Here is a 12,961-nt window from a genome sequence, read left to right as displayed (position 1 = left end):
CATAAACCTGGGAGGGCTTCTAGCCAACGGCAACGGAAGGCACTACGAAAGAAGGCGAAGTTTCTTGGGAATGAGGACATGGACGCTACACCACCAAGTGTGGCGATATCCAGAAAAAGCGGAACTTTCGGCGGAAGGTGAGAACAAGCCGCTGGCCCCTACTGAACGTAGCGGCTTTTCAGTTAGCGACCGTTTTCATATTAGACTGTGCTTATGGCTACAAACATAAGAGTAAGTCAAATTAACCTGCAACATGCCAAAGCTTCTTCCTATCTACTAGCGGCAAGGTTGACAAAGTTGCAGTACTGTCCTTATATATTTCCGGTTCACGAGACATGGGTTCGTTTTAACAGAATCTGTGGTATTGGATCAGTCAAGGGGACTAGGATCTTCTTCGATGAAAGATCCACGAGACCGAGTGTTTCCGTTCTGATGTCAAAATTGTTAGAAGCAACCATGCTGAGACAATTCTGTCCCCAGCACCTTGTTGCGGTCAACTTAAAATACCAGGTTAATTGAAAGAGGGGAAACGTCAAAGTTGCCTCTCCTTACTTAGGCTATGAATCGTTGTGTCCTCCTCCGACGCAAGAACTAAGAGATGTAGTAGCGTATGCAGAATCAAGCGGTCTCGGACTCTTAATAGGTTGCGATGCGAATGCTCAACGTATTTGTTTGAGCAGTAGGAAATCCAATTCAAAAGGAGAGAAGCGAAGTAATTGACCTAACAATCTGTACCTCAAAAGTGTTAGAGTTAATTACACACAGGCGGGTGCTGGACGAGGTCTCACGATCAGATCACCGATACCTAGAATTCAATCTGACTACTGCAGGTCGAAATCCGAAAACGGATTGGACAAAGTTCAATGAACTTCTTGACAATAAAGTAGAGTAAGTAGTTCCTAGGCGACTAAGGAGTCCTTTGGCGCTGGGAACTCTGAACTGCACACTTTTAGAGTACTATGAAGAAGCTTGTCCTATTTCCCGAGGCCATAACGGTAAACCGGTTCTTTGGTGGAACCGGGAACTGCAAAAACTCAGGAAATCAACCAGGCGAATTTTGAACTATGCTTGCAAAAGCAGTAAGAACGAAGACTGCCTAAACTTCCGGAACTCACAGCGTGAATATAAGAGAAGGTGAAAGAGAGACTTCAAGGTTGTGCAGAGTCCTTAAAAGGAATGAGTCGGCCAAGTTGGACTCTCTAAGAAAACCCGATGATACTTTCACGAGCTCCAACCTGGAATCAGTACAGACCCTCCTGGAAGTACACCACCCGGGAGAGCCGGTGAGAGAAGTGCTATGGGGAGAGTTGAGGAGGGTGTGGAGCACAATTGCTAAAAAATATTTTTCTAGCAAGTCTTGCTTTGGGCTATGTGCCTACCTCTTGGCAGAAGGTTAAGGTAGTCTTCATAACGAAGCATGGGAACGGTGACTGTTCTAACTCCAATAACATCAGATAGATCAGCTTGACTTCATTCGTACTGAATTGTTTGGAGAGACTGGCGGTGCATCACATTCGTGGGAACGCACTTAGGTCGCACCTCCTTAATAAAAACGAGCATGTTTACCAGCGTGGAAAGTCTTGTGAATCTGCTCATTCTTTCGTTACAAAGATAGGGTGAGTACGCGATGGGGATGTTCGTGGACATTGATGGGACGTTTGACTGTGCGCCTTTTCAAAAATTTTGTGATGCCGCCAGAGTGCATGGTTTTGATGATGCTTTAACTAAGTGGATCCATATTATGCTAACGCAGAGATTGCTGTGTGCTGAAGTTGGTATCGATCGCTACCTAACAGCAGAAGCAACGAAAAGCTGCCCCCAAGGAGGTGTGCTGTCGCCACTTCTGGGGAGTATGCTGATCGACCCACTGCAAAATTTGCCAATACACGCTGAAGCTTATGCTGATGACGTGGCTGTGCTTGCTGTTGATTGGGATCTTGGAACACTGTGTAGAAATATACAACGTATCGTTGATCTGATAGACAGTTGATACCTCAGACATGGTCTTTAAGTTAATCCAAACAAAACCACAATGGTATATTCACAAAAAGGAGAAAACTGGATGGACTTGGATTTGGATTTGTTTATTCAGACCACTGCAATGAGAGCAGCTCATAGACTAATTCGATTAGATCTATAGGGAAACAATGGACGTGAGCGGTAGAGTGTCATTGGGAGAACTGAATCTAGTTTTAGCAGTGCCTTTCGATTCTCGGATCCCCATACATCTGTTTGGTAGAAAATATGATGTTATCTTGAAACGAAGAGAAAACTGGGACGAACCAGAAGAATGGGTGTCAGTATATACTGACGTCTTCTACACAGATGGCTCAAAAACAGAAAATGGTTCTGTGCTGGAATCTACCTCTCGAATAAAGAAAGAGAAGTGGGCTTTTCCTTTGGGACAATACACAACGGTCTTTCAGGCTGAATTATATGCGATCCTAAAGGCGGCAACCTGGATGATTGACAAGCGATTGAAGGGCGGGCGCATCGCAACCTGAAGCGATAGTCAAGCTGCATTGAGGGCGTTGAGAGTACTCTGATCATTTCAAAAATCGTTCAGAAATGTAGAAACCGATTGAATTCTCTTTCCAGATTCAATATAGTGGATTTACTGTGGGTACCTGGTCATTGTGGTGTAGACGGAAATGAAATCTCCAATGCCTTAGCAAAACAAGCTTCAACTTTCCCCATGCCCGGACCGGAACCAGCAATTGGGGTTTCGGTAGCATTGGCTGATGCTGCTACTAAAAACTGCGAACAAACTTCCCATAATGACAAGTGGCGAAGCCTTAATGCTGCTAGACAGGCCAAAATCTTCCTGTCAGAACTAAACAAACAAACTGCAAAGTTTATCCTGTCGAAAAGCAGGAGGATTTGCAGGAGTATTATTGGCATTCTGACTGACCATAATTCACTAGCTGGGCATATGTCCAGAATAGGAATTATCCAAGATGATACGTGCCCATCCTGTAATGAGGAAGCGGAATCCACGGAACATTTTCTACGTGAGTGCCCCGCTTACGGACACATCAAACATTAAATTTTTGGCGCCGATGTGTTCCAACTGCAGCGGATAGCATCACATCCACTAACGGAAATCCTGCGATACATGAACGAATCCGAGATATTCCGTTAGACGGGGGGAATCGAGTACAATGGACCACTAAGGTCTGAGTGCTCAGGGGCTTTGCCTCTCCCCCACCTCAAACACACACACACAACCCTGGACGTGAAAAAAGCATTGAATTCGGCCAATATGAATCTAATACGCAAATCTCTAGCGAAGGTTGCTATTCCCGCCTATCAGGCTGCCATAGTTGATAGTTATTTAACTGAAAGGAGGCTTTGGTATGACACCGATGATGAACCCCAGGAGTACGTTGTTTCGGTGGGTGTCCCACAGGGCTCCGTATTGGGCGCACTACTGTGGAACATCATATGAAAATCACGGTGGTGGATTACGTGCTGGTTGTAGTCGCAAAGCATCACGAAGATGTTGAGTTATACTCATACCAAACGATCAGTGCTGTTAAGGGTTGGCTAGAAAGTTCTGGTCCGACAATTGCGGAAAAAAACGGAAGCGGTACTCATCACTAAGCGAAGCCAATCTATCCCTTATCGCAGACCAAGAAATCTGAGAGGAAGAGATCCATTAATAGACGGCAAGAGCGGTGGGAACGCTCGAGAAGGGGTCAGTGGACGGTGAATGGATTCCTGCCATCAAGGAATGGATTTAGTGGGTAAAAATCCCACACAGGTGTATCCAGACAAGTGTCTCTCGAAAATTTTCACATCCACAAAAAAACATAGACAGGCAAACTGACAGATAGACAGATTTTAATAATGCTTTGCTTTACACAAAAATCTAAAAACTAGAACATCTTTACAGCCATTCCGGCCAAACATCCAGTCCTCCCAGTATCGACCCAAGTCCCAGCAACTTGCTGGTCCACTTAAAAATTTCACAGGATCTGGATGCTTTATATCGGAATGTTTTGCAGAAAAAGGGAATCGCAGCTTTATCAGTGTCCCTGGTAGAACTAGCCGAAGGGCATTCAAGGATTTGCAGGAGTTAAAGAATTATCAGGCTCTAAAAGACAAAAAGCTAAGCCCGGTCCAACAAGACTCCGAGGATCTAAGGAAGCCGTGGAAGTAGCATGAGTAGTTGGACGCCCGAGCACACCAGGACTAACAGATGCAGAAGTTTTCCTGGTGTCGACGGTTGTAATGGTACCGACGGCATTCCAGGAGGAGTAACCCGAATTTCTGAAGCATACTTGACGGGAAAAAAAATGTGAGCCAGTTTTTGAGGAACGACCAGGTTTACCATGGCGAAATGCACCGATGGTGGTGTTCGTGGTGAAGGGGTCTGGGCCTGCCTTAGAAGTAGGAAAGGACGATAAAGGAACGAATAGTGCGAAAGGTTTATGGTGTTCCACTGTCAACATTATCAAGGACGGAAAATGCTATGACACATAAGGGTAACATCAACGAAATTTTTGAAAACTTCTCTTATTAATTCAGATTCATTTGTAGTTAGAGGACCGCCATAAAAGAAGGCGCATGGTCAAATTGGCCGGTATGAAGCCACGGAATCTGCAGGTAATGAACAGGGAAATTCGCTACAATGGGGGGGGGGGGGAAGGAGGGGAAGCTATTCTCAAATTAAAAACTAAACTTGCAGAACGTCTCAAGTCTTTCAATGATCCCTTGTTAGGGTTATGTACCTCGGAACACTGAATTTCAAATTGGACGTCTGTAACGCTAACATATTATACCTGCATCTATGAATCATCAACCACTCTCCCTCGGGTGGTTGCGGATCTATTTTTTTTTTTAATTTCATTTACATTGATTGGATTAGATCCCCAAAAAATTGAATTAATAAATTATATATTTTTTGTTAATTTGTGCTGAAGTATGAGATTAATTTCTAGACAAAAACTGGCGGCTCCTTGGAGTCTCTCCATGAAGCAAAATGTAAAATCTGAGCAAACCCTTATACAAAATAGATTCCGCCACTATATTCTATGCGAAAAGGAGCGCAATTTTAATAGTGTAACAAATGCATCCATAAAGGTCAACTTATATTTTGGTCTGCATCTGAAAGCAGATTGAAAATCCTTTTCAATCTATTTTAAAGCAGGGAAAATAGATAAAGCTCGGTGGGAAAATTTGTAGAAAACATAAAAAAGCTTGTTGGCAACACTCGTAACCATATGGGTGGGGGAATAGGGAAAGGAGTCGCGACACAAGCGGGGAATGCTCCTTGAAGGAAAATCCGAAAAGAAAATGAATGAGGAGAAAGGAAAAACTGATGTGTGTTTTCTTCTCAATGCCCTTACCGTTGAATAGGACGAACGATCGAAATTTTTCGGGCGGGTCAAACGATGGGAATGTGCGGTTCGCTAAAGGACACGATCCGTTGATGTCGTCCTTGTTCGCTGCCCGATGACGTTGCTCGGCCTGCTGTCGTTGCTACTGCTGCTTTTCCACCACTGCTATGGTTACCTGCTAGAGCAGCACACGTCCTTTATCCTTAATAGTCCTGATGGCGGTGGCGACGGTGACGACGGTGGTAAAGCTGCTTCCACTTGAACGCAATTATCCACTGTTTGTCGATTTGTTTATTTGTGTCTTAGCTACTCGGGTTAATATTCACTTGGTTTCTGCGACCGTTAGACGAGGGTTACATCAGGATGTACGCGTGTCATAACTCTCCGCACTTAAACTTGTTAATTTACTCTAATTTGGTATTCTCTACTTGCTCGAGGTCATAAAGTAATTTCCTGTTTTTCCACGTTTGAGGGCTCAACTCAGTTGACAGCTTTCACGGGTATGAATCCTTCTTGAGTGCTCCACTTCGATTTTAGAGCTTTCCTTCGAGTACACGTTCACCTCTAGAATGCCCTTCGACCGAGTCGCATTTTCAGGATACGTTGCATTTCAACTAGCGGAATTTTCACTCTAAGAAAATGCCCCTCATTCCTTACAATTTGCGATAATAAATAATATTTTCTCTTAGAAAAAGCACCTTAAAATTTCACTTAAAAATTATATCCTTAAAACGCATAATCTATGATATTTACAATTTTGCAAGCACTTTTTAGTCAAGCGAGAGAAGAATGGAGAAAGCGATTCATTAATTTGTATCTTTTTTAGTTACTTGTGTGTAATTTTCTGAGATACGAGTACCGTTTGCGGCTCAGAGTAGTAACACACGCACTTAAAACCGTGACGAAGGTGCTCGTTACACACTGCAGTTGGATCCTTTGATAAAACTAGAATTTTTGGTTAATCTTACGTCGGTATGGCAGCAATTTTAGCACTAGAGTACGATCTATAGTTGTTTCTTTAATCCTTAATGCTCAGATTTTCAGATTTTCCGAATTTCAGATTTTTTTTTTCAAAATTTTCTTCAAGGCCTTATGTACAAAACTGAAAGGGATCTGCGAATCGCGTGAGTATCTGAATATATTTATCTTTAATTATGTCTGCTAAGGCTTGTTCCGTTCTCCGAAATCTGTTCTAAATGCGTGCTACGGCGAAACTAATGAATTTTTTATTTTTATTTTTTTTTTTTTAAATCGTTATAAAATTTTATTTTCGTAAAACTACGGGTACACTTGCACTCGAGCTGGGGTGGTGGACAGAAGTTGGGTGGTGGTGGTGTGGGTAGCTTGCTTTTTTTCCAATATTGGATTGTACTTTTTCTTTTATCACCGAAAACAGATTATGAAGCGAAAAATATACAAGTACTCTTAAAGTTAGCGGCAACAAAGCGTAAAAATGGCGAACGAAAACGCAAATTACACAACAGCGAAAAACCAATTCTTCCACAATGAACTCAGCGAAAAAGAACTCCCCAAAATATGACCGCAGTATCTTTTTTTTTTCTTTCGCACTCAGGGAGCAAAACGAGAATATCTTTTTTGATCCGATTAAGGCAGCGTTTTCCTATTAGCAAATAATACAATACTCTCGCGTTATCTACTTTAAAAAGATACTTTTTTTTAAATGATAAATGAAAGTGTTTTTACAAAGGAAAATTTCTTCTTTATTCAGAATATAAGTGAAAAGTACTTTTGCCCGGATCCGCTCTTGTTCGTGGTTCGCTTAAACTGCAGTCCGCATCGCCGCGACACCGATACCAAAGCTCCCCATTTCGATTAAACTTTTCCAGAGACGAGCGAGGACACCCTTTTTCTTGTACAGATATGGAAAATCTTTAGATGTATTGATGGGCATCCAGGGGGTATTTACGATTCAACGTGAATGTGTGGAAATTCTAGCGCCTGGTTGACTCGCTGGAAACGGAACAGGGTGTGTGGATTGTGTTCCTTTTTCAGTTCAGTGGAATATGGGGTTGAATTTGGAAACTAAAACGATCTCGGGGTTGATATGTAACGTTTTCAACATGATTTCTTGTTGTATATTGTTACCGGATCCCAAATAATTCAGTAACATTGGAGGCCAATTCTTTCAGAAATATTACAAGAGTTCCTGAGGCTAAGGGTTGAACAGTTCAGTGTTCAACCCTTAGCCTCTGCTTATGAATATAAGGCACAAAAGAGATACAACAAAAATTCAAACAAAAAATTTTCATCGATTTCGTCCAGCAAATGGTTTGGAGAATGGTACTCCCTCCATAGTAGCTCCCTTCATAGTAGCATTTTGTGTAAACACAAAACCTTATTAAAATCGGTTTACTGTCTGTCCGTCTGTCTGTCTGTCCGTCACACGCATTTTTCTCGGAGACGGTTATAGCGATTGACACCAAATTTGGTACAAAGGTGAGAATTGTGAACGCTCACACATACAGTGAGTTACAACCTTTTACGTTGAATTTAAGGAGGGGAGGGGGAGGGAGGGTCCCCATACATGCAAAAGGGGGGGGTGTAAAATTTTTTTTCATCAAATATAGTCATGTCGGGTATCAAATTAAAGGTCTCGGTTAGCACTTTTCAATGCTAGTTTTGATATTTGTTGGAAAGATGGGGAGTGCGGGGTGTTGAAAGTGATCATTTTTTAAGGGGGCCATTCTCAGAAACTACACAACCTAAAAATCTAAAAAAACTCAGGAGGCTGCCTGCCACTATATCGTGCTTGGGCTCCGAAATACCTTCCATACCGATATCTGTTCAAATAAAGTTAATAATAGGATATTACTATAGTATAATTTTTGGTAATTGGCTGGAAACCCCTTAAGTTCAGCAGTGATATAGGCTATAATGTAGAGCATGATCTTATCAAGTTTGGTGGAAATCGCACTATTACTAAGAAAGTTATAATACGTCAAAGTTGTTGCTGCTTTGAAAATTGAAGACTATGAATGTCAATATCACCCGAAAGTGGATACTCTCACATAATATATGGATATATTACGTGCTACGTACTAAGAAATACACAAAACCTTTCGTACCTGAAGCGTCCAGCTTCCGGTTTCCCGACTTGTTAATATTTAATGTAGTTTAAATTCTTCGCATTTGCTAATAATATTAAACTCAGAGTGCGAAGCGTATCGCTTTCTAAAAAATAGAGGGCAATCGAATTCTTAGCTATGTGGCACGAAGCTGTCGTGCACACATCGCTCCCCACATCTTCTTCTCTTTCTTCAGCCTTTGTCCCGTTCACAAGCGGGGTCGGTTCGTCGTGGTCTGTGGATGTAATCGAACTGACTATTCTAACTATAAGCAACTTGGAGGCCGTGGCCCTCCCACATTCGGCATTATCCTTGCTAGGGCCACAGCAAGGATGCTTGCAGTGGATGCTTTGTCATGAGCATACTGCACGTGTTGCTTACAGCTGAGCTTCCCGTCTATCATCACTCCTAAGTATTTGATGGCAGACTTAGAAGTGTTGAAGTGATTTCCAATTTTAATACGGGCATAAATTCTTATGGCGCTTAGTGATGAGGATCGCTTCCGTTTTTTTCCTCCGCGAGTGTCAGACCTCTCTAGCCAACCCTTAACAGCACTAATCGCTTCGCATGAGTATAACTCAACATCTTCGAATTGCTTTGCGACTACATCATCATCAACAGTGCAATCCGGTTTTGCACCGAGGTCCACCAGCTAGACTACAACCAGCGCTATATCCTCGGCGTTACCCACCACCTCCAGAATTGGGAGATTAAGTACATCGTTGTTCATGATGTTCCACAGTAGCGAGCCCAATACGCAGCCCTGTGAGACACCCGCGGAGACAACGTACTCCTGGGGTCCGTCATCGATGTCATACCAGCTAAATAACTATCAACGCTAGTAACGAGATAGGCGGGGATACCAACCTTCGCCAAAGATTCCCGTATTAAGTTCCAATTGACCGAATTGAGCGTATTTCTCACGTCCAGGCTCACCACCAAGCAATATTTGCTAGTACTACCCTTTCCGAAAATTGCATTTTCGGACAAGCAAATAACCATTTTGATGGCATCAATGGTTGATCTGGTTGGGCCCATACTGGCCCTCTCGGAGCCCTCCCTGGCTGTCAACAACCGGGGTTAATCTATTGTAGATTATCCACTCTAGCATTTTCCGCACATATCCAAAAGACACATAGGTCTGTAGAAGGTTGGCTTACCTGGAGGTTTACTAGCCTTAATCAGTAGTACTAACTTCTGACGCTTCCATGCTGCAGGAAATATCCCCTCGGACATGCACGCCTCAAATAACTCAGCAAACATACCCGGTCTGGATTCCACGACAAGCTTAATGGCCTTATTCGGTAACCCGTCCAGGCCTGGGGCTATATTGTCTCCTATTCTGCGGCAGATCTCCAGCAGCTCGTCTCTATTGACTGGCAGAATTGCCATCACATTCAGAGCTGATTGGAATGTGTCGGTGCCGTCCTCTTGCTGGAGGAGTAACGCCTGAATTATTTTCAGCAAGAGGGTAGGATACGTGATCTGCGAAGATGAACGGCCTCTGAATGGTCCCATCACGATTGTATAAACGCTCCCCCATGGATTTACGCCCGCCTCTGAGCAGAGCTTCTTAAAGCATTTCCTGTTACTTCGCTGAATGGCGAGCTTGAGGGTTTTGCCTTATAGGCGCACTCTTTTTGCCCCTGATCCACTCTACCTAACGCCCTCTAAACCGCTCTTCTGGCCCGGTGGCAGACTGATTAAAGGCTGGTCAATTCACCATTCCACCAATAGTTTGGTCTTCTACTGGGGAATAAGCACCTCATAGGCATGGATGCGCCACATGCTTTGGCGATGCATTGGGTCACATGAACGGCCCTTTCCTCAGGCACTGTTAAGCTAACCACACCTCTATGAAGGTCTGCTCATTCAAAGCTTTTGTAGACCAGCCTGAAATCTCTTTCGGTTTCGGGCATGATGGCTCTTTGCCCTGTGGCTCGACACATAGTTCAAAGAATATTGCCAGGTGATCGCTGTGGGTGAAGCGTTCGCTGATGCTGACAAAGGTACAACCAAGTCTGACCCCCTTTTCTTAAAGGCCCAAGCGTTTCTCGAATTCAGACAGTGTCAAACTTGGTGGGGCGTAGAAGGGTCCCCATACATGCAAAAGGGGGGTGTAATTTTTTTCTCACCAAATATAGTCATGTGGAGTCTCAAATGAAAGGTCTCGATTAGTGCTCTCCGAAGTCGGTCTAGTTTTCACAGTTGTTGGAAAGGTGGAGAGTGCGAGGATCGAAAGTGATCATCTCTTTGTCGGAAGCATTTTCAATAACTACCCAACCGAAATATCTGAAAAAACCGGGAGGCTGCCACAATATGGTGCCTAGGCTCCAAAATACCCCCCATACCGATATTCTTTCAAATAAAGTTAATAATAGTACTTTACTATCATTTTTTGTAATTGGCTGCAAAACCTCCCTTAAATTCACGCAGTAATGTAGGCAATAACATAGAACATGATTCTACCAAATTTGGTATAAATCGCACTATTCCTAACAAAGTTATAATGAATGTCAATATCACCCGAAAGTGGATATTACGTTCTACGTACTAATAGGGCAAATGCACACTCAAATATCTTTATATAAGAAATACACAAAACCTTTCATACCTGAAGCATCCAACTTCCAATTTCCCGACTTGTTTATAGATCCATCCATCTATCGAACCGGCGCAAACAGGCTGCGACGGGTAAGCGGATGGATGACTACTCATGGTTTCAACCTTGCACTGGAAAAACCGAAGTAGTCATCCTGACTAAAAAGAGAATGTTGACCCTGTGTCCCATATCGTTCAGCGAGTCGATAATCAGGTCAACACAAGCGTACCTCTGGCTGACTCTTGACTCAAAGATGAGCTTTTTTGAGCTAGAGTTTCGGCGTTAAGTATGCTAATGGCAAATATTGGGGGTCCTACGTCTAGCAGGCAACGTCTCCGGATGAGTTCAACGCAGTCTGTTCTGCTTTACGGCACAGAAGTATGGGCTGACGCTCTTGGCAAGGAGGTATATCGTAAGCGTCTCGCGCAAGTACAGAGGCGGGAAGCTTTGCGGGTGGCGTCTGACCTGCGTTTGCACTGTCTTTGATCCGGCCGTGATGGTGATCGCGGTAGTTATCCCCGTTGCCCTTCTTGCTAAGGACCTTCAAGGGGGAGCCATGCTACCCATTACGTTCAGGTCCTTCTCGTTGCTAAGAAGATAGAGTTCGACTGACGGAGGATCCGGATGGCCTGAGGTTCTTTGAACTGACAGTTCCCTTCCTCCTCTCCCCTTCCATTGATGAAAAGAATTCCCTGATTCGAAGGCTTCGCAAGGCGGAAGAGTTCGGGGACTAGCCCGAAGTAATGTGACAAACGGTTCCAGGCTATTTCTCTGACGATGAGGAAGTGTATAGTTGGTAGTCCAACAACGTATCGAACCGGGAGTCCAACACTTTGTGTGTAAATGCATTCACCTACCCTACATTGTATTGTAGCTGGTCCTCAAGGTTGGGGGTTGGGTAGGGCTGACAACCATACACGGAAAACAACTTGTTACGAAGCAACAAAAGGATCCTCGGACTGGATTGACAACACAACGATGAACCCGACAACGTAAACGAAATAACGATCTGCGCATTTTCTCACGGAATGTGCGCTCCCTGTACAAAGATGGAGCTGCCAAGCTAGCTGCAGAGACCCTGTCCCAATATAAGGCTAATGCAACAGCGTAGCAGGAGATGCGTTGGGCAGGAAACGGTTTCCTGGAGACCATTCACTACACCATGAGCCCCAAGCCTAACATAGCCATTCTTACCAACAGCCAAGCGGCCATTAAGGGGGTCATCCCGTGTGAAGGCCGTTTTTTCGCTTTTTTTAGAATTTTTCTTTAAAAAAGTGGAAATTCGAATTTTTCTCCATAAATTTATTAATATCTTGAGCGTGCATAGTAATTTTTCCAGCCCGATCGAATAGTTCGTTATTGAAATACAGTACAATTTATACACCCATTTCCAAAAAAAGTGTTTTGTCTCCTGCCACGCTAGAGGGCGCTGCGATCATTTTAGAGAAAAAAAAGTAAACGGAATTTTTACGTACAGACTTAACTACAGTCCGCAAACTAAGATTAATCAAAAATATTAAAAGCTAAATTTTTGGTGCCGTGTTAAACTTTTTTGTTATGAATTTTGGTGTTTTTTCAAGGCTTCTTCAATGAATAAAAAAAAACTACTGAATGAATCGCAATTATCCTAGTTTGCGGACCGTAGAAATATATTCTGAATAAGTCGTGAAAGTTTCAAAGAATTTCGTTGGAAAGATCTTTGGCAATAGTGGCAGTCGCTTTTCAACATGCAGTTTCGAGAAAAACGCATTTAAAAAGTAGAATGCGATTTTTAGCCATAAAACTCTAACTGGCCATTAATCTGCAATACCTAGTCCTAAACCTTAGGTTTCTACAAGAAACCTTAGGTTTCTTCAAGAAACACATGTACAGCCTTGGCCTCGATTCTTGTCCTTTTAGCGAAGTTATTCGAACGCCATTCGGACCGATAA

The 12,961-nt window shown here is 43.2% G+C and overlaps 1 protein-coding gene across 38 annotated transcripts in view; it reads right to left on the bottom strand.

Moving 5' to 3' along the window:
• LOC119653867 (sodium channel protein para) overlaps positions 1-7,127 on the bottom strand; it is a 317,579-nt gene extending 310,452 nt beyond the window's left edge. For all 38 annotated transcript variants that reach the window (XM_038058927.1, XM_038058962.1, XM_038058971.1 and 35 more), the window contains exon 1: positions 5,352-7,127. The gene's annotated coding sequence lies outside the window, so the exon portion shown is untranslated. The remainder of the gene's footprint in view (positions 1-5,351) is intronic.
• Between the last annotated feature and the right edge of the window lie 5,834 nt (positions 7,128-12,961).

The sequence above is a fragment of the Hermetia illucens genome, chromosome 4 (genome assembly GCF_905115235.1).
Source record: "Hermetia illucens chromosome 4, iHerIll2.2.curated.20191125, whole genome shotgun sequence".
Taxonomy (NCBI): Eukaryota; Metazoa; Arthropoda; class Insecta; order Diptera; family Stratiomyidae; genus Hermetia; species Hermetia illucens.
This window is presented reverse-complemented; position numbering and strand designations above follow the sequence as displayed.